The 19,705-nt window shown below is 34.5% G+C and overlaps 1 protein-coding gene across 4 annotated transcripts in view; it reads right to left on the bottom strand.

The window, feature by feature from the left end:
* Positions 1–19,705, bottom strand: part of RFX3 (regulatory factor X3) — a 272,176-nt gene that overhangs the window by 207,948 nt on the left and 44,523 nt on the right. Inside the window, exon 1 of one of the 4 annotated variants that reach the window (XM_087444542.1) lies at positions 14,381–14,709. The exons of the other annotated variants lie outside the window; for them this stretch is intronic. The gene's annotated coding sequence lies outside the window, so the exon portion shown is untranslated. Of the gene's footprint in view, positions 1–14,380; positions 14,710–19,705 lie in introns of those variants that run through there. 4 annotated transcript variants of the gene reach the window in all.

Genomic DNA, 19,705 nt, shown 5'->3' on the forward strand with positions numbered 1-19,705 from the left:
TTTAATCCCCTTGCTATTATGATTAGTCTCTTTCACCAAATTAGAATATCATTTTCTTTTGATAGAGAAGTTTGATAAGAGTTCCATAGCTCTGCCTTCACTCCAACATCTAGTATTATTACACCATCTGCCCCAAACAGTAGTTTAATCTTTTTCTTGTTTTTCTTCATGATCTGAACATAACATGGTATGGTCCTTAACATCTTTACAAGTCTCAATTCATTTTAGGATTCAGCCTCCTATATGCTACTTCTGCATTTGTGTTCCAATCTTTTCTTACATATGAGAATCACTTGTGCTTATATTACCAGTATTTCACTTTAAAGAACCTACACACCTTTCATTCATTTAATTAATGTTTTATTGCTTGCCAAATACATGCAATTCAACCAAACTAGAGTGAAAAATATAAAGATACCTAAGATCTGGTCCCTGCCCTCAAGGAATCCAGAGGAAAAACCACATTTTTAGGCAGAAATACAGGCTTTTATATTACCAAAATAAAAGTAAGTACTATGTGAGCAAAGTACAAAGCAACTAGCTTAAGTATGAAATAGCTGCTGAAGTCTTCATCAAGGAAATGATATCTGAGTCAAGTCTTGAGGAGTGAGAAGGTAGTCATTAAAAGACTGGAAGGATGTACAAAGACATGGAAATATAAAAAGTACATTGCTTTCATACAAGAGAGATTAACTTCATTCAGCTAGGATTTAAGCTGCATGGAGTGCAAGAGATAGCCTGAAAATATGGAGTCAGTTATAGAAAGGTCTTGTAATCTAAGTGTCCAACACATAGGATAAATAAAATGAAACAAATGCTCTCTACAGAATACTATTCAGCAGTTAGAAGAAATCAAGATGTATACCCAATAATATGGGGAGATCTTTAAAATAGTGCTGAGGGCAAACTAAATAATGTCTAGAGTACAATACCAGCAATGCAAAATTAAAATACATGCACATCCAGCATTTGTGAGCATACAATGTAAATCTACATGTTTTACAGGGACACATACAAATAGAAGGATTCAGATCAAAAAATATGAGAATAGTTACCTACAGAGAGGGAATGTAATAGGGGGTGGGAAATGGGAACAAAGAGTTTTTTTTTAAGTGGGTACACATTTGTCTGACATTCAAAGATACCAAAAAACTTAGTTTTCCTGTAAGTGACAGAAGTCTTAAAGTCTGGGAATGGCAAAATCTAATGTGGTTTTTAGGAAGAAAGTTGGGCCTTGTGTGAAGTATATAGCCCTGTAGCTATCGTTTCTTCTGGAGTCGAAGAGCATGGGTTCATAACTTTTTTCTGCACAGGCTGAGTAGATACTTATCAATCTGTAAGAAAAGGCTAGGTAAAACTACCAATAAGTAAAGATGGATGTAGAACTTTTGGTAATAGAAGAAAGTGAAGACTACGTTTGACAGGGAGAGAACAGCTGCAAATAAAAGCAGTGTCTTAGAGCCCAAATTTGACTATCTTCCGGGAATATTATTGAAAACACTCCTGCACTGTGGTAGAGGCCAGACTAAATAAATACTAAAGGTTTCACCAAGCTGAGGGTCTTTTCCATTTTCTTCTAAGTATGCCAAAGGAAGAGCAATGAGAAATTAAAACAAAGCCCTGCCAAGTATGTCTTGGGAGCTCAGAATCAGGATCTCTGTAATAAACTCATACAAACCCTATCACTTGAGAGATGAATGTCACATTACCAAGAACAGCTTCATCTGTACAAACAGACTTTCTATAGAACTGTAACTGAACACTACAGGCAATGAGCCAACATTTTTAAATTTCATCAAGCTCTAGTGGCAGGTGACAACTGTTTGCTGTGACATGATTTTTGCAACACATTTCATCTAGTTATCTTAGAATCAAAGGAATTTCACCAACAGGTTCTCATTCAGATACACAGGAATGATTTCTACCCCAGTCACATCTGTGAAAAGTGGAAAACACACCTGGGAAGTTCCAGGACAAGATCCTACTGATTAAATTTTGAGAATAAAGAACTTAGAAACATAAAATTGGCACCCTTATTTGGGTATTCCTCTATCATGAAGGCACTGTTTTTCATTTGGATGCAGAAAGCTAACGAAAAAGCAACAAGAATCAAAATATAACTTAAAAATTTCAAATGATTGTGTAAATATCACTTGAAATATGAAATATTACTTGGAATAATATGTAACATGGTTAACAATACTTTGTATTTATATAACTTTATATTTCCATAGATATGCTCATGAGAGTCAGATGTTTGTTTTTCCCTTTTTGGTCTGGGCTTCAATAATTCAACAGGGAGTCTTTTCTCTCTGAATCTTCTCATAAAGTATCATTTCAGCCCCCATTTAGTTATCCACCCTCTCATCCTACTATCTTCTTAGCCATTCTACTCAGAATAAGGTATATTTTGATAGAAGGTGGAATTTAAAAGAGGGCATCTTCCAATAATGACTCTAATATAATTTTATTTTTTAAATATTATTACCTAAAAAAGTAATCTATATTATATATGGGTGGTGAGATACGTTCCTTTCCTCTTTATAAAATATGCATTGCTTTTTTAAAAAGATTTTAAATAACTATGTAGTGACATGATGGAGGGAAAACTTTATTACAAAAAGTTCTAAATTTCAAAAGATGCTTTATATCAAAGGACCTTAGCTTGGGATCTTCCTCTTGCCTTCTAACACTGTCCTGGCTTGCAACCCAACTTAGATATGAATGCACAAACTCAACAGCTTTGTCATAGAGTCTGTGACAAATTGGACAATGGAAGGCAGGGACTGAGAAAATCTAAAAGTTCTATATCAGGTACTTAGCAAAAACACTAAATCTATCCTGGACTCTAAAAATTAAATTATATTTTACCAAATGTGAAATTTTCTTATAATGAGACCCATTAAATCAGCACCTCAGCAATTTATGCTAAAGATTAAATAGTTTCAAATAACACAAATACTCTTGCACTTCAATGTGCATAAAATGAAATAATCTAGTATTAACAATGTCATACAACAGACTTAACATTATTGTTAGAAAAAAGCCCTTGTTCAATATAACAGTTATCACCCCGATATTTGCCCAGTTTTCCTCTATCTTATGCACTCATCAAATAAGATAAACCAGCATTAACAAAAAATAATATAAACTTTAATGTTCAATTCTACTTTTCTTAGCATTAAACCTGAAACTAATACACTGACTTTGTTGTAAAACCTCATTCATGTCACTGATTCACCTCATTCTTTGTACACCTTAACTGAGGCAGGATTTCACAGCATCTCAGAGCTGGTACCTTACCTCTCATCCTCCCAGGCTTAGGAGAAATATTAGAGGCTAAAAAAGTCCTCAAACAATATGTTATATAATTAATTACATTAAGACATAATAGAAATTAGTCATAAGTTACACGTATCCACTATAAAAAAAAGCTCCAAAATACTGCTCACTATTTTCTTGCCATTTCCAAGTATACATGCTTCTATTTCTACAGTGAGAAAGGATAATACTGAGATGATCACTTCACCAATTTCCTAACGAGCAACATATTTTTACTATATGTGCAACAGAGAACTACAAATGCCTTCCAATGCTTCTATTGTATTTCACTTTGATCTATTTAATGTTCCCACAGACAGATTTTTCTTGTAAAATGACAAGTTATCATAACCTAAAAAGTCTGACATTTCTCAGTGAGTTATAACATTCATCCCTGAGATTTACTATTTCTTTCTTATTTTCTTTCTTTCACAAATATTCATTGACAATTATAGTAGTAATCCCACTGCTGCCTTTAACAGAGTAATTTGTAACTTGGCTTTTATGTCATTCCATACAGTAAATAAATGTAAATGCAACTCATGGGGCGAGGTACTTCATAAAATATAATCATGCAAAGTATCAACAATCTGCTTAATGATTTAGTTATTGCTATTGATTCTTATATCTTATGTCATTATGTAGGTGGTATTTACTGCAAAGTAAGCATTTAGCAAATTTACACAGGAGAGAAATTTCAAGTTCATGATTGTTGTAAGAGGAAAAATAAAAAAGGATCTATTTAAGAACCTCATAAAATTCTATTCAACTTTTCAGGTAGTTATGAAATCTCATTATTCTAATAAATGTTGTATAATATTTATTAAAGCAAGAATATGCTAGATGATTTACAGGGCATAGAGCTTCTCCTCCGAGGGTTTACAATCTAAGCTAGATAGCGAAACATATGTAGCAAATGTTTTTAAACCTCATAGCAAAGTTAAAATTTTAATAGTATTCTTGCAAATACATACGATAATAACAAACAATTTCCATCGAATGAAAATATCAATTGAGTTTTGTGTTTCTTTATTGAACAATATAATTCATTATTTTTTTTTCATTTAATCCAATTTCCCAATCCTCTAAAACAATTTTAACAGATATTGTGTTAGTAAATAGCATTTGTCATCCTGATCCTCAAGTTCACAACAGGCTTTGGCCAAAGATAGAACAGTTTTAACACCAACATGCAAATCATCCAATAAGGTCAAGTCAAATCAATGACTAAGCAACTGGAATACATCTACCAGTCTTCTCGTCTAAAAAGATATAATTTAAGAACTATTGCACTTTCAAGGAACAGGGTCTTGCCAGGAAGAAGTACAATTAGAACCATACTCTGCTAGATCAAAGTTGTTTTTTTTTTAATTCGCTGTAACATAACAATTACAGGCATACCTTGAAGATATTGTGGGTTCAGTTACAGACCACCGCAATAAGCTAATATTGCAATAAAGTGAGTCACATGTATTTTTTTGGTTTTACAGTGCATATAAAAGTTATGTCTACAATATAACTGTAGTCTATTAAGTGTGCAATATCATTATGTCAAAACAAAACAATGTACATACCTTAATTAAAAAATACCCACCTGCTACAAAATGCTAACCATCATCTGAACCTTCAGCGAATCATCTTTTTGCTGGTGGATGGTGTTGCCTTGATGTTGATGGCTGCTGACTATCACGGTATTGGCTGCTGGAGAGTAGGGTGGCCGTGGCAAATTCTTAAAGTAAGACAATAATAAAGTTTGCCACGTGGATTGACTCATCCTTTCACAATTTCTCTGCAGTGTGTGATGCTGTTTGATAGCATGATATTCACAGAACTTCTTTCAAAATTGAGGTCAATCCTCTCAAACCCTGCCACTGCATTATCAACTAAGTTTACGTAATATTCTGAATCCTTTATTGTCATTTCAATAATCTTCATAGTATCTTCACCAGGAGTAGATTCCATCTCAAGAAACCACTTTCTTTGCTCATCCATAAGAAGCAACTCCTCATCCGTTAAAGTTTTATCATGAGATTGTAGCAATTCAGTCACATCTTCAGGCTCCACTTCTAATTCCAGTTCTCTTGCTATCTCTACCATATCTGCAATTACTTCCTACAATGAAGTCCTGAACCCCTCAAAGTCATCCATGAGGGTTGAAATCAACTTCTTCCCAACTCCTATTAATGTTGATATTTTGACCTCTTCCCATGAATCACAAATGCTCTTAATGGCATCTAGAATGGTGAATCCTTACCAGAAGGTTTTCAATTGATTTTGCCCAGATCCATCAGAGGAATCACTGTCTATGGCAGCTACAGCCTTACAAAATATATTTCTTAGATAACAAGACTTGAAAGTCGAAATTACTCCTGGATCCATGAGCTGCAAAAAGGATGTTGTGTTAGTAGGCATGAAAACATTAATCTCGTTGCACATCTCCACCAGAGCTCTGAGGTGATCGGGTGCATTGTCAATGAGTAGTAATATTCTGAAAGGAATCTTTTTTTCTGAGCACTCAACAGTGGGCTTAAAATATTCAGTAGACCATGTTGTAAACAGATGTGCTGTCATTCAGGCTTTGTTGTTCCATCTATAGAGCCCAGGCAGAGTAGATTTAGCATAATTCTCAAGGGCCCTAGGATTTTTGAAATGGTAAATGAACACTGGTTTCAACTTAAAAGTCATCAGCTTCATTAACCCCTAACAGAGTCAGCCCGTCCTTTGAAGCTTTAAAGCCAGGCATTGACTTCTCCTCTCTAACTATGAAAGTCCCAGATAGCATCTTCTTCCAATATAAGGCTGTTTTGTCTACACTGAAAATCTGCTGTTTAGTGTAGCCACCTTCATTAATTATCTTAGATCTTCTGGATAACTTGCTGCAGCTTCTACATCAGCACTTGCTGCTTCACCTGGCACTTTTATGTTATTGAGATGGCTTCTTTCCTTAACCTCATGTACCAACCACTGCTAGCTTCAAACTTTTCTTCTGCAGCTTCCTCATCTCTCTCAGTCTTCACAGAATTGAAGAGAGTTAGGGCCTTGCTCTGGGTTCGAGTTTGACTTAGGGGAATGTTGTGGCTGGTTTGATCTTCTACCTAGACCACTAAAACTTTCTCCATATCAGCAATAAGGCTATTTCACTTTCTTATCATTCATGTGTTCACTGGAGCAGCACTTTTAATTTCCTTCAAGAACTTTCCTTTGTGGGCCCAGCCCCGTGGCCTAGTGGTTAAGTTCGGCACGCTCTGCGTCAGCAGCCTAGGTTCCGTTCCCGGGAGTGGACCTACACCACTCATCAGTGGCCATGCTGTGGCAGCGGTCCACATACAAAATAGAGGAAGACTGGCACAGATGTTAGCTCAAGGCAAATCTTCCTCAAGCAAAAAGAGGAAGAGTGGCAACACATGTTAGTTTAGGGTGAATCTTCCTCAGCAAAAACAACAACACAAAACAGAACTTTCCCTTTGCATTCACAACTTGGCTAACTATTTGGGGCAAGAGGCCCAGCTTTCAGCCTATCTTGGCTTTCGACATTCTTTCCTCACTAAGCTTAATCATTTCTAGCTTTTGATTTAAAGTGAGAGCCGTGTGACTCTTCCTTTCACTTGAACACTTAGAAGCTATTGTAGGGTTATTAACCGGCCTAATTTCAGATTGTTGTGCCTCAGAGAGTCGGGAGGCCTGAGAAGAGGGAGAGAAACGGGAACGGCCAGTCGGTGGAACAGTCAGAACACACACATTTATTAAGTTCGCCATTTTACATGGGCATGGTTTGTCGCGCCCCAAAACAATTACTATAGTAACATCAAAGATCACTAATCACAGATCACCATCATAAATATAATAATAATGAAAAAGTTTGAAATATTGTTAGAATTACCAAAATGTGACATAGAGACATGAAGTGAGCAAATGCTGTTGGAAAAATGGCACCAAAAGACTTGCTCAATGCAGGATTACCAAAAACCTTCAATTTGTAAAAAATGCAGTATCTGCAAAGCACAATAAAGCAAAGTGCAATAAAATGAGGTATACCTATACCACTGACAAGTCTGTTAAGAAGCTGAAGTATGACGAGAATGTATGAGACTTTATGAAATGTTTCAATGAACAAAAAAATGCAAGTATTAATATCTCTATGAAATACACTATCATATATTTATGGTTTATTGATATTAAATTCATATTAAACTTTTAATTTACATATCAAGTTTTACAAACACCTGTATGAACATACCTGCATAAGCTATTTTGTTTTCTGTTTTATTTTATTTTTAGACACAAATAACCATTTGGAGAATATCTGAAAGGAAGAATATGCCCTTTATCATATACTAAAATATTTATTTTAGTGCCAAGAAATAAATTGTTAGAGTAACACAAGTGAACTTTTGTATTTTCATAAATCAGTTTCTGTTCACTCTTTCCAGAAATAAAAGAGGGCAGAACATTCTCCAACTCATTTTATAAGGCCAGCATTACCGATTTTTTTTAAATGTTAAAAAATTACAAGAAAATTTAACCATTACCAATACTCCTCTAGAAAACAGACACAAAAATATCTGTAACAAATCAAGCCCAGTAACATAGAAAAAGTGTAATAAATCATGACAACCTAGGACTTATCCCAGAATTCAAAGTTGTTTTATCATTAGACTATCAATCAGGGTAACTTACCAAATTAACAGACTAAAAGAGAAAAAGCATAAAATCATCTCAACTTAACACTCACTCATAAATAAAAACTCTCAGCAAACTGGGAATAAAAGGGAACTTCCTCAAGTCGAAAAGGGTATCTACAAAGAACCTATAGGTAACAGCATATTTGATGAAAGACGGAATGTTTTCTTTCTAAGACCAGGAAGAGGACAAGGATATTCTCCCTCACCATTTCTATTCAACACTGTAGGTCCCAATCAATGCAAAAAGGAAAGATTAATAAAAGGTAGACAAATTGGAAATGAAGAAGTATAACTGCCTTTATTCACAGACAACATGATCGTCTATGCAGAAAATCCTAGAGAATTTTTTTTAAAGCTATTAGGAATAATGAGTACATCTGCTAACATTACAAGGTTATAAGGTCAATACATAAAAAGTCAAATATATTTCAATACCAGCCATATTGTATTTTAATTCTTAGCAATGCTAGTACTAAAATTTATAATATCATGCAATATCATTTACAGTAGTATGAAATATATGATATACTTAAAGTTAACAAAAAATATATGCAAGAATTATACACTGAAAACTAGAAAACACTGGTAAGAGAAATTAAAGAAGACCTAAATAAATAAGGAGATATATCATGTTCATGGATCATAACACCCAATATTGTTAAGATATTAATTTTTCTGAAATCGAGCTATAGAGTCAATGCAATTCTAATCAAAATCCTAGGAAGGTTTTTTGTGGAATTTGACAAGCTAATTCTAAAATTTATATGCAAATGCAAAGGACCTAAAATAACCACAACAATTTTGAAACACAAGACGAAGTGTGAGGAATTATATACTACCTAATTTTAAGACTATTAAGCTACAGTAATCAAGAAAGTAGGGTATTAATGCAAAGACAGCAATAAAAAAATTGGAAGAGAAATACACCAGCATGTTTATGGTCAATCAATTTTTAATAAAGACGCCAAGGTAATTCAATGGAGAAATTATAGTCTTTTCAACAAACGGCCCTGGAAAAATTAGGTACTCATATGGAAAGATATGAAATTTGCTTCACACTATATATACAAATTAACTCAAAATGTATCATAGACCTAAAGATAAGATTATAAACTCCTAGAAGAAAACATGAGACAATTTAAGTGACATTAGGTTGACAAAAATTTTTAATACTCCATAAAAAGCCCAAAGAAAAAAAGAGGTAAATAACTTCATGAAAATGAGATTTTTGTTCTTTAAAAAGACACACTTAAGAAAATGAAAGTGCAAGTCCACAGACACAGGGGATAGAGTTTGTAAAACATATTTCTGATAAAGGATTTGCATCCAGAATATGTAAATATCTAAAAAGATCTCAATAAGAAGGAGACAATATAATTTTTTGTGTGTGTGAGGAAGATCAGCCCTGAGCTAACATCTGTCAATCCTCCTCTTTTTGCTGAAGAAGACTGGCCATGGGCTAACATCCATGCCCATCTTCCTCCACTTTATATGAGACGCCGCCACAGCCTGGCTTGCCAAGCCGTGCGTCGGTGCACGCCCGGGATCCAAACTAGCGAACCCCGGGGCGCCGCAGCAGAGCTCGCACACTTAACCGCTTGTGCCACCGGGCCAGCTGCAGACAACATAATTTTTAAAAAATTGGTAAATGGTTTGGAAATTTTACAAAAGACATGCAAATGACCAATAAGCATATGAAAAGATACTCAACATCATTAGTCATTTTAGGGAAATACAAATTAAAACTACCACCACATATTCACTGGAACTACAGCTAAAATTAAAAGCACTGTCAATACCATGTGTTGGCAACGATGCAGATCAATTGGAACTTTTAGATATTACCAGTGGCAATGCAAAATGACATACCACTTTGGAAAACAGTTTGGCAGTTACTTATAAAGTTAAACATACCCTTATCATATGACTCAGCAGTCTCTCTCCTACTTATTTACCTGAGAGAAATATATGCTCATAGAAATACTTGTACTAAACGTACATAACATCTTACTCATAATAGCCAAAAACTAGAAACTCCAAAAACCAATCAGCTAGCAAACAGAATAAACAAATTGTGGTATAGCAATATAATGAACCACTACTCAGCAATAAAAAGGAACAAACTACATGACACATGTATAGGTACAAGCTAAAAGAAGCCAAGTATCAAAAGTACATACTGTATGATTCCATTTATATGAAAGTCTATAAAAGGCAAGACAATAATTATATAAAGCAGAGCTGTGATTGCCAGGGGTTGCGGTAGAGGACTGACTACAAAAGGGCAAGAACAAACTTTTTTGGGTGATGGAAATGTTCTATATCTTGATTGCGGTACATGTCTATATATTTGTCAAAACTCATCAAATTGTACACTTAAAATTGATGAATTATATTGTATGTAAATTATACTTCAATAAAGCCAATTAAAAAAATAAAAGCAATCAAATATATTTTGAAGACATACATTGGTGGGAATGTCTGATAACTTACCTATCCAAGAAATGACTGCAATTTGTTTATTTGAATTTATACAAATATTAAAAAAAAAACCCAAAGGATATTAGTGGAAAAGTCAGTCTCTCGCTCATCCCTAAAATTTCTATGCCTTTTTTCATTTCATTTATATTCACAAAGAAACTATATTAGTGTATGACGATCTGCTTACTAATCATCTACATTTTAAAGGATACTTTATTAAAATAGAAGACTCTTTAACTGATAATAACATGTAGGTCATTCTTTTCTAGAGAGGGACCTTCCCCAAAGCTCTTACAATCTCAAGTCTTTACCCTATAAATCAGAGTATCAGTGGTTCTGTCAGCATCCTAGTATTCTACTTCTAATAAACTGCCAATCCTTGTTCTGAACTTTATTTCCTGGCAAATACAATAAAAATAATTATTTACCAATATGTCAATTTGGATATATTACAAGTCCCATTAAAATATCCTTAAAGAGTAACTACAAAATCAAAGCTATTATTCCTATATTCCAGGAGCTTATAGTACACCTGGGAAGAAAAGGCATACACACAGCACACTTTTATTAATAATATAAGATACTACATATGCCAAAATAGAGTGATGAGTGGTAAAGACAGTAAGACTGCTATGGCAGAAAAGAAAGCAAAAGTGGACTAAAATGAGATATGAGGGACTTGACTATTCCTGAACAACGGGTTTGAAAAAGATGAATGAGCATGAGACTGACAAAGGTGTGACTATGTGAACATTTTCAGTGGAGAAAGTAGAGACTACTTATGTAATTGGAAGATTAGAGAGAAGTACAAGATAAGGTTGGAAAGATAGGATTCATTTATCCAAGAAACTTTTATTGAGTACCTATTATATGTCAGGCACAGTATAGGAATGGACCTGTTTGGAAAGAAATTCTACACTTAGGAATTTGGTCTTTTTACTCAGTAGCAGTAAAAGTAATCGAGTTCTACAGCGTTCACGGCAATTTCACAGACATTATCGCAACCAATCTTCACAGCAATGTATAAGGCTGCCAATGTACAAGGATCCATAGGGCTCCCCCTCCATCTCACAGACACACAAGGCATTGCCACAAACACAAAAACCATTTCCATGGTATACGATGAAGCCCGGCATTCTGGGCTCATCACAAAGCATTATTCAACAGCAAATACCAAATGTCTTTGCAACTAGAACTTTTGGGTATGTGTCACAGGAAAAAGGAACTGCAGAATAGTTTGAGCACTTTGGAAAGATGATCACACTTAGCCACTCTCTGACCAAACGAAACCACCAAGCCTTATATGATTACCTTTCCAGAAATGATACCTCAAGTTTTACAGACATGAGAATGGGTATTTTCACGGAAGAATAGCTCAATTTACAGTCTTAAAATCCTCATTTGAATAAATGTATTATTTGGCTTCTTCAAATAAGGTGAATCAGTTACAGTTGAAGGAAATTTTCAAAGTCATAATTTGATCTACAATTTGGAAGTATCAATCTTAAATTACAAATACCCAATATGCTTAAAAGGAATTTCCTCATATTCAGCATGCAGGTGAGATTCTGTTCATCTGTGCCCCTCACCCAGAGCCAAGAACGTAGACACTCAAATATACCAAGTGGAAATCACTTTTTAAAATTCATTTCGTGAATCTGCTCTACAATTTTAAGAATTATGTATCTGGACCTTTTTGAGCTCCACAATACTGCTGTTTCTTGTAGAGAGGAACTTTGCTGTCAATCACTGCTCCCTTTTGCCACGCAAATATGTGCTGCAGCTTTCACTTGTCACTCCTATTACATGTAATGTAGGCAGCTTAGCACTAAATCAATTTAAGGAACTGCAGAAGTTAAATACATACATTATTATGATGATGACAGAAAAGGCAACGAATGTCTTGCAGTTCCTTTTGCTTTCTTTGTTAAGGAAGAAAAAACTAATTACCTGCAGCTGTCAACCATGAAGACCTAGACCTATTTAAGTCAACACTAGCCTTGGACAACTGAAAACATTTCTCATAGTTTTGCCCAATTGTTTTCTTTCTGTAAAAAAACATAATTTCACTACAAAATATTAAACATTCTGAAGGACAATGTAAAAACAAGTTGAAAAATGTAAAACTACACATTTGTATCCCTTGTCATAACCAATTCATTTTAATATTTCAAAAAACTGACTGCCAATTTTTCATACTATCCATTCTCTAATTAGTGTAGCCCAAATTTAGACAGATGTAAAGCCTCTCCACAGAAACTCATACTAAAAAAATTCAACTGAAAGCCCACAGACTACTGGTTACAATAAAATTATGCTACAGACGATCAAGGGAGAAATTCTGTCCATTTATTTAATTAACAAAAAGAGAGAAAGGAAAACACGTTCCAAAGTTGAAATGCTGATAAATGACAGAAAATTCACACTGAATCTCAGGCTTCTATGTTCGTATATTATTCTGTTCCATTTTGCAATCTACTCCCATTAGAATCTAGAACTGAATAACTAATTAGTTTTGAATTTTCTTTTTTCAAATTTAAGGATCAACTTGTATTATTTCCAGGATATCAAATAAGAATGAAAAGAATATTCTTAATAAGTCAAAGAAAAACAAAATTATTATCATCAATACATAAACTATGGAATCTCAACATTGTGCTCTAAAAAGTACACAAAGGTCATTATTCTTGATTATTAACATAAATATGCTCTGCATTTGTTCTCATTGAGTTTTCAGGGATAAAACATCATTTTCCTGTTATTTTCTTTACAAGATCTCTTCTCCTCACAGGAATACACTTAATAGTATTTTAAAATTTCGTACTAAAACATTGATCATTTAGCTTTCTAATAAATTTTTTAAACACATGTAACCCCTAGTATAAGCAAAATCCACATAAATTGAAACTCAATAACATAAGAAAAAAATTTGACAAATGGCCTAACATAATTATAGTTTTAAAAATTATAGTTCCATGTTTAAGTCCCTGAACCAGGCTTAAGGGAAGGCTTTTCTAACTATATCTGACCCGTAACTCCAAGATTCTGATTTGCCACAACCCTTCTCTGCAATCTTAAGAAATCACTATTGTATTTGTTGGAGACAAAGGAGAAAAGGTCAAGAACCATTAGTATAAATAACATAAAAAGCAAACTCATTTCACATCAAATAATCACACGTGAAAATGGTTAAGGTATAGACATAAACATGGCCTACAGGGTAGGTAAAGAAATAGTATAGTTAAGTAGCTACACTGCACCAAACACTATGTACATTTCCCACTGTCCCAAGACTAGTAATTGACAGAATCAAGATTCCATCTCAACTTTTGACAACAAAGCCTGGGTTCTTTTCACAACACAATACCGCCTCCAAGCAGAATTCTTCTCTGGCTTTACATTTTTAGAAATCTGAATCTATTAAGATTGAGAGACGGTTGACATCCTTTACAACTGATGATGCTGGTGACAGTGTTATCCTGTATGCATATAAACATGGCAGAAATGACAAAAATATGATTAGGAGGCAATCCTTTGTCTTAAAATGAGGAGGATAAGACAGATGACCTTCAAGGGTCCTTCTAGCACTAACATCTAATATTCTTTGGGTTATTTATCTTGCTAAGATATTTGAGAAAAGATAAGAAGCCTCTGGCTATTTCTTTTCTAACTTACTGAAATCTATTCAAGATAACATTATAATTCCTACTTGATCATTATTTTATAAAAACTTAAAAATAGCATCTACACTAATATAATTCTCACAACTCTATGAGAGGGATTATTATATTATACAGGTGAGAGAACTAAGGCTCAAAAAGATTGTTGTGACTTGACCCAAATCACCAAACTACCAAAGAACAGAGCAATTCCAAATGCAGGTCTGTCCTACTCACAACTCAGGACACTTCCCAGTGTATACTAGATGCCACCACAATAACAGCATTTGTTTGTACATCACCATAACTTTGCCACATGCTCCCTCATCTGGTCCTCAGGACAACCCTGTAATGAAACAAGGCAGGTGATATTATTCTGGCCTCACTTTACAAATGAGAAAATTGAGACTCAGAGAATTTAAATCATTTGCTCAAGGATCCTTATAGGGTAATGGCAAAACCAAGTCTCAAACATAGGCCTCCTGACTCCAAGTCCAGTGTTTCTTTTCTTATGGTAATTTACTGTCAGTTACAAGTTGGCTACAACAAATCTTTGAAACATTTCTATGCCTACCCTGTGTAACTTGGTCTTTCTACATCTGAACTTCACTATGTGTAACTGAGCTCACAAAGACATTATGTTTATGTTTATGTGTGATACAGTAACTTATGTTTCCAATATAGAATTTATTTTCTAAAGATATTTGTCTAAGACTGTCAAAAATATTCCCACCTGGATTTTCAATGATTAAGACTAAGGTTTCTAATTATTAGAAAAATCCTAATTAATCCCAACAGCAAAAAAGATGCCTAATTTGGGAGTTTGTTAAATTATAAATCAGCCTTCTCCTTGCTTACATCCACTTAATAAGACAGACAGTAATACTGCCTTTCTGCTTTAATTCCTCAGAATCTTTCTACTCAAATGCACTGCCATTACTGAAGGCCAGAATGATCTCATTTAGTAAAGCAGCTTCTTGCCCTTTCATTAGGCCCTAATCTAAATTATAGCATAAAGACATAAGGCTCTGTACTCGTGACTGGCTCATGATACAGGGCACTGGCTGGCCATGCATGGGGCCTGATGAAGTCCTGGGACACAGAAGGGTCTTTTTCAGACTCTATCAGTCTTAGAGCAGGCAATTTATTTTGAGCCAGAAAAATAAAATATAATCTTGGGCCATCTGGTTCTGTAACACTCTACATTTGTTTAGAAAGGTCACTGTTGTCAAGTTATTGAATGTTATCTCTGGAATTGACAGGAAGAGAGATGTTTTTGAAAGCAGGCCGGGAATATTAAAGCACCGGATATTAAGGTGTAAAGTAGTATTTAAAAGCTTGGGCCTTCGTGTTAAATAGACTACAGTTCAAATCTCAGCTCCACCACCTACTAAATGACCTTGCGCAAGTCAATAGCTTTCTTAATCCATTTTTCCCACCTATAAAACACAGATAATAACACTCTAGAGGGTAACGATAAAATGGTACAACACATATACATCACTAGCTTACAGTCACCATTCAAAACTTATTCAATAATTATTATTTTCTGTGTAATTTTTGTCATTTTTCTTTAGATTGCAAGAAACTATAATTTTCATTACTTTTATAAACACTTCTCCGGACAGCACAGTGGAATTTAAATAGACTCACAATTTATGCTATGTATGTCAAATATGCAGATTTAGAGCCTATCCTAACAAAAACTTCAGTCTATTATAAGCATTTAAGCAACATTCACTTCTTTTTTAAATCCGATTTATAGCAGTTATCACTTTATTGGTGAAATGATTGGGTTGCTGTGTCACTGAAGAATGAAAACTAAGCAATATCAAATCCATATCTGAACAACTTCAGTGGGACTAGAACTGCTGTTTCACTGGACGACTGTTAAACAGTATCCTGATGTTATTATCCAATAGTTATTTTCTTTGCATTACATAGTTTTCTATTGTTTCACAGCAGTACTATGACCCAACTATTACAGTAACAAGATGACCCAGAGTTGATTTAGACAGGCTATTTAGGCCCTTTCCTTTGATGAGATTAGCAATGTGGTTAAAAATATACAAATAATTAAAATATACATTTTTAAAAGCAGCTTGATAGAAACTCCATCCAGAATGTTGCCAAAGAGCAATGTGTTCAATTCAGCAGGCCAGATTCCAGATCGACTTATGTAACCCCTTAAGTATCTCAGTAGTGGGCAAATATTTCACCTACCCTTTGGTAGAATGACTATCATGATGTGTTGAGTTAAATTATCCCCATACATGACTGGTTTCCCCCGAATCAAAGTAGGCAGTATAAGCTGGAGCAAAAGCTACCATCTCAGGCTAGGAAAGAACATATCCATCTGTTTTCTACTTCAAGTATTAGCTGCTATGCAGTTTCCTGTTTGGTGACAACAATGACAGACACACATCTTCCATATGAATCGCTGGGTGGGTTCTCGGCTTTCCCCGTAATACATAAGAGATCTGGGAGTTATTAAAAACAAATTTCAACCTCCAGGATCTAGCCAAAAGGACTACTTATGGACCAAGAAAAGTATAAAACATGCACATTGAATTAGGGGCTATAAAGATAAATGGATCAGAGAAATCTATAAGCTTATACAGAAAAATATGTATAAGAAGCTCTCTTGACCAACCTTCATTTATCCAACTTGCTATGTGAACTCACACTCCTGTTTCCTTTCCAACCATACTGACAGATGTCCATGGCATGCTGAAAACTCACAGCCTGTAGACTACTCTCTAGTGTGCCCCTCAAAGTTCTGCTCCCAAAGGCTGAGTTGTATGTTCTCCCCAAACCAGTAGTATTTGTTCCAAAACCTCATTAGGGGAGTTTTATTGTTACTGTAATTAGCTAATTTAATTAAATATTAGATAAACCATGAAATAAAAAACAAAAGATACTGTATCTTTAAAAACTAAGTCAAAAGCTTTGAAAAGACTTGATAAAGGCAAGTCACAAAAACTTTACTGTTGAAATAGGCAAAGGTGAGAGAAATATAAAACCTGGGCAAAAATCATAAAATACAGAATAGTGGTTCTCAAACTTTACCTTAGAGGCCTTGTGAAAACATAGGTTGCTGAGCCCCATCCCCTTAGTGTCTGATTCAGTAGGTATGGGATTCAACTAAAGAATTTGCACACTAAGAAATTCCCATGTGATGCTGAAGCCGCTGGTCTGAGGATCACACTTTGAGAACCACTGCTTTTCAACTGTCTAAATTTTTAATCTACAGTAAAGAAATAAAGTATAAACTGGAAATGATTTGTTATAAATGTAGATTTTTGAAAGACTTGGGAGTTCCAATCAGCAAACCTATACTATAAGAAAAGGCCTGGTCTTAATCAAAAGATAGTCCTTTTATATGTTTTAAGTTAAAATAAAATGACAATAGGATGTATGCATCATTTTTTATGACCTACTGTTTTAACTTATTTTTTCAATTAATGGACAAACTATGAGAATCAAACTCATCAGAAGAGATCTGTCAAATATGGGCCATAAAAGTACCACTAGAGTTTGAAAATTCCTTCACGTTCACTATTTGTAAGAAGGAAATCTAACGTGATAGCCTCCTTGGTTAAAAGGCTTTCTAAAAACAAAAGCTCACGATACCAATGAAGCCTTTAACATAAAAAGTTAAGTATCACTATCTCCAATTTACAGATGAGATTTCTGCCTCAGAGAGGACAAGAAACATCCAAAGGTAAGCCAGCCAACAAGTGGCAGAGTCAAGACTTCAATACAGATCTGCCCCCAAATTCAATGTTTCCTTTTTTTATTCCAACCTTACAGGATTGCTGTATCATCTTTGGAAGAGTTAAAGACAGGTTAGAAACAACATTTGGGGTCCCAATCAATCTAAATGTCTGCAAGACGGAAAATACCCAAATGTATATAGCTGTGAGAACTAAATGGATTATAAGCATTATATCTGTTGCCTTGACCATAATCATAAACATCATCTATATGCTGTACTTAGTAATAAATGGCTAGACAGGATCATCAAATATAGGGCACTGGAAAGTAGATGGTCTACCAGCACTGAAGCAAATTTTGGGGAATACAACTCCACTTAGGCAATAAACCTGTGGACAATGGATAACAGAAAGACTCACAAGTAGATGCTATAGGGTAAGCGAAATGGAGACAATCCTGTTCACAGAGAGTTGAAGAAGGACATTAGGTATACATTGAAGTAATGCATCCAAGGACGTCGCATTTAGGGACTGCTTGGAAATAGGAGCAGACAAGCCAGCCCAGTGACAGCAATCACCATTATAAGGATGCCATTAAAGCAAGTTAATCATTTTAGAAACTAGAAGTAGAGACAAAAAAGCACCTTATTTCTGTCTTATAAGGTGGTGATGCATTCATGTAGTATCATATGAATTCCAGGTAAAGAGGACCATATCCGTTAAACTACGAAGGAATTCAAACATCCAGTTTTATATATTCAATCTAATGTTTAGAAAACTGGCCTCCACTGGTGTTCTAGTGTTTGAGGTCAGAGAATAATGTGAAGATTTGTAATAATTGTAGGAAATCTCCTAAAATAACTATGTTGCTTTTTTTTAGAAAGTGATTAAGGAGTAAATAAAATAAAGATCTAATATGTCAGCAGTAAGTTAAGAACCTAGGAATGGTTAGGATGGCCACTATTAAAAATAAATAAATAAATAAAAACAGAAAATAACAAGTGTTATATAACAAGGCAAGGATTTGGAGAAATCGGAACCCTTGTGCACTGTTGGTGGGAATGTAAAATGGTGCAGCCATTATGAAAAACAGTATGAAAGTTCCTAAAAAAATTAAAAATATAACTACCATATGATCCAGCAGTACCACTTCTGGGTATATATCCAAAAGAATTGAAAACAGGATCTTGAATAGATATTTGTACACACATGTTCATTGTAGCAATATTCACAATAGCCAAAAGGTGGAAGCAACCTACATGCCCATCAATGGATGAACGGATAAAGAAAATGTGGTATATACATACAATGGAACAGTATTGAGTCTTAAAAAAGAAGGAAATCTTGTCATATGCTACAACATGGAAAAACTTTAAGGACATTATGCTAAGTGAAATAAGACAGCCACAAAAACACAAATACTACATGATTCTACTTACGTGAGATAGCTAATGGAGTCCAACTCTTAGAAATAGAAAGTAGAATGGTGGTTACCAGAATCTGAGGGTAGTGAGAAAAGGGGTGTTATTCTTCAACGGGTATAGCTTTGGTATTGCAAGATGGAAAATTTCTAGAGATCTGTTGCACAACAGTGTGCACATAGTTAACACTATTATACTGTACACTCAAAAATGGTTAACATGGTTAAAAAAAAACCCTAAGAATAAAAATGTCTTGACAACTCTGGTAAGGTAAAAGAAGAAAGTATTGGAAAGGTTCCATATTACTTCAGAAAACAAAATAGTCTCAGGAGAGTAGATTCAATTTTAATCATTGTAATCTCAACCTTAATTTCTGTAAGATTCTAGGAATCTATGATTTAAATTTGTTATTTATAATGGAAAGG

The sequence above is a fragment of the Ceratotherium simum genome, chromosome 20, assembly GCF_057802395.1.
Source record: "Ceratotherium simum simum isolate JZ-2026a chromosome 20, ASM5780239v1, whole genome shotgun sequence".
NCBI lineage: Eukaryota > Metazoa > Chordata > Mammalia > Perissodactyla > Rhinocerotidae > Ceratotherium > Ceratotherium simum.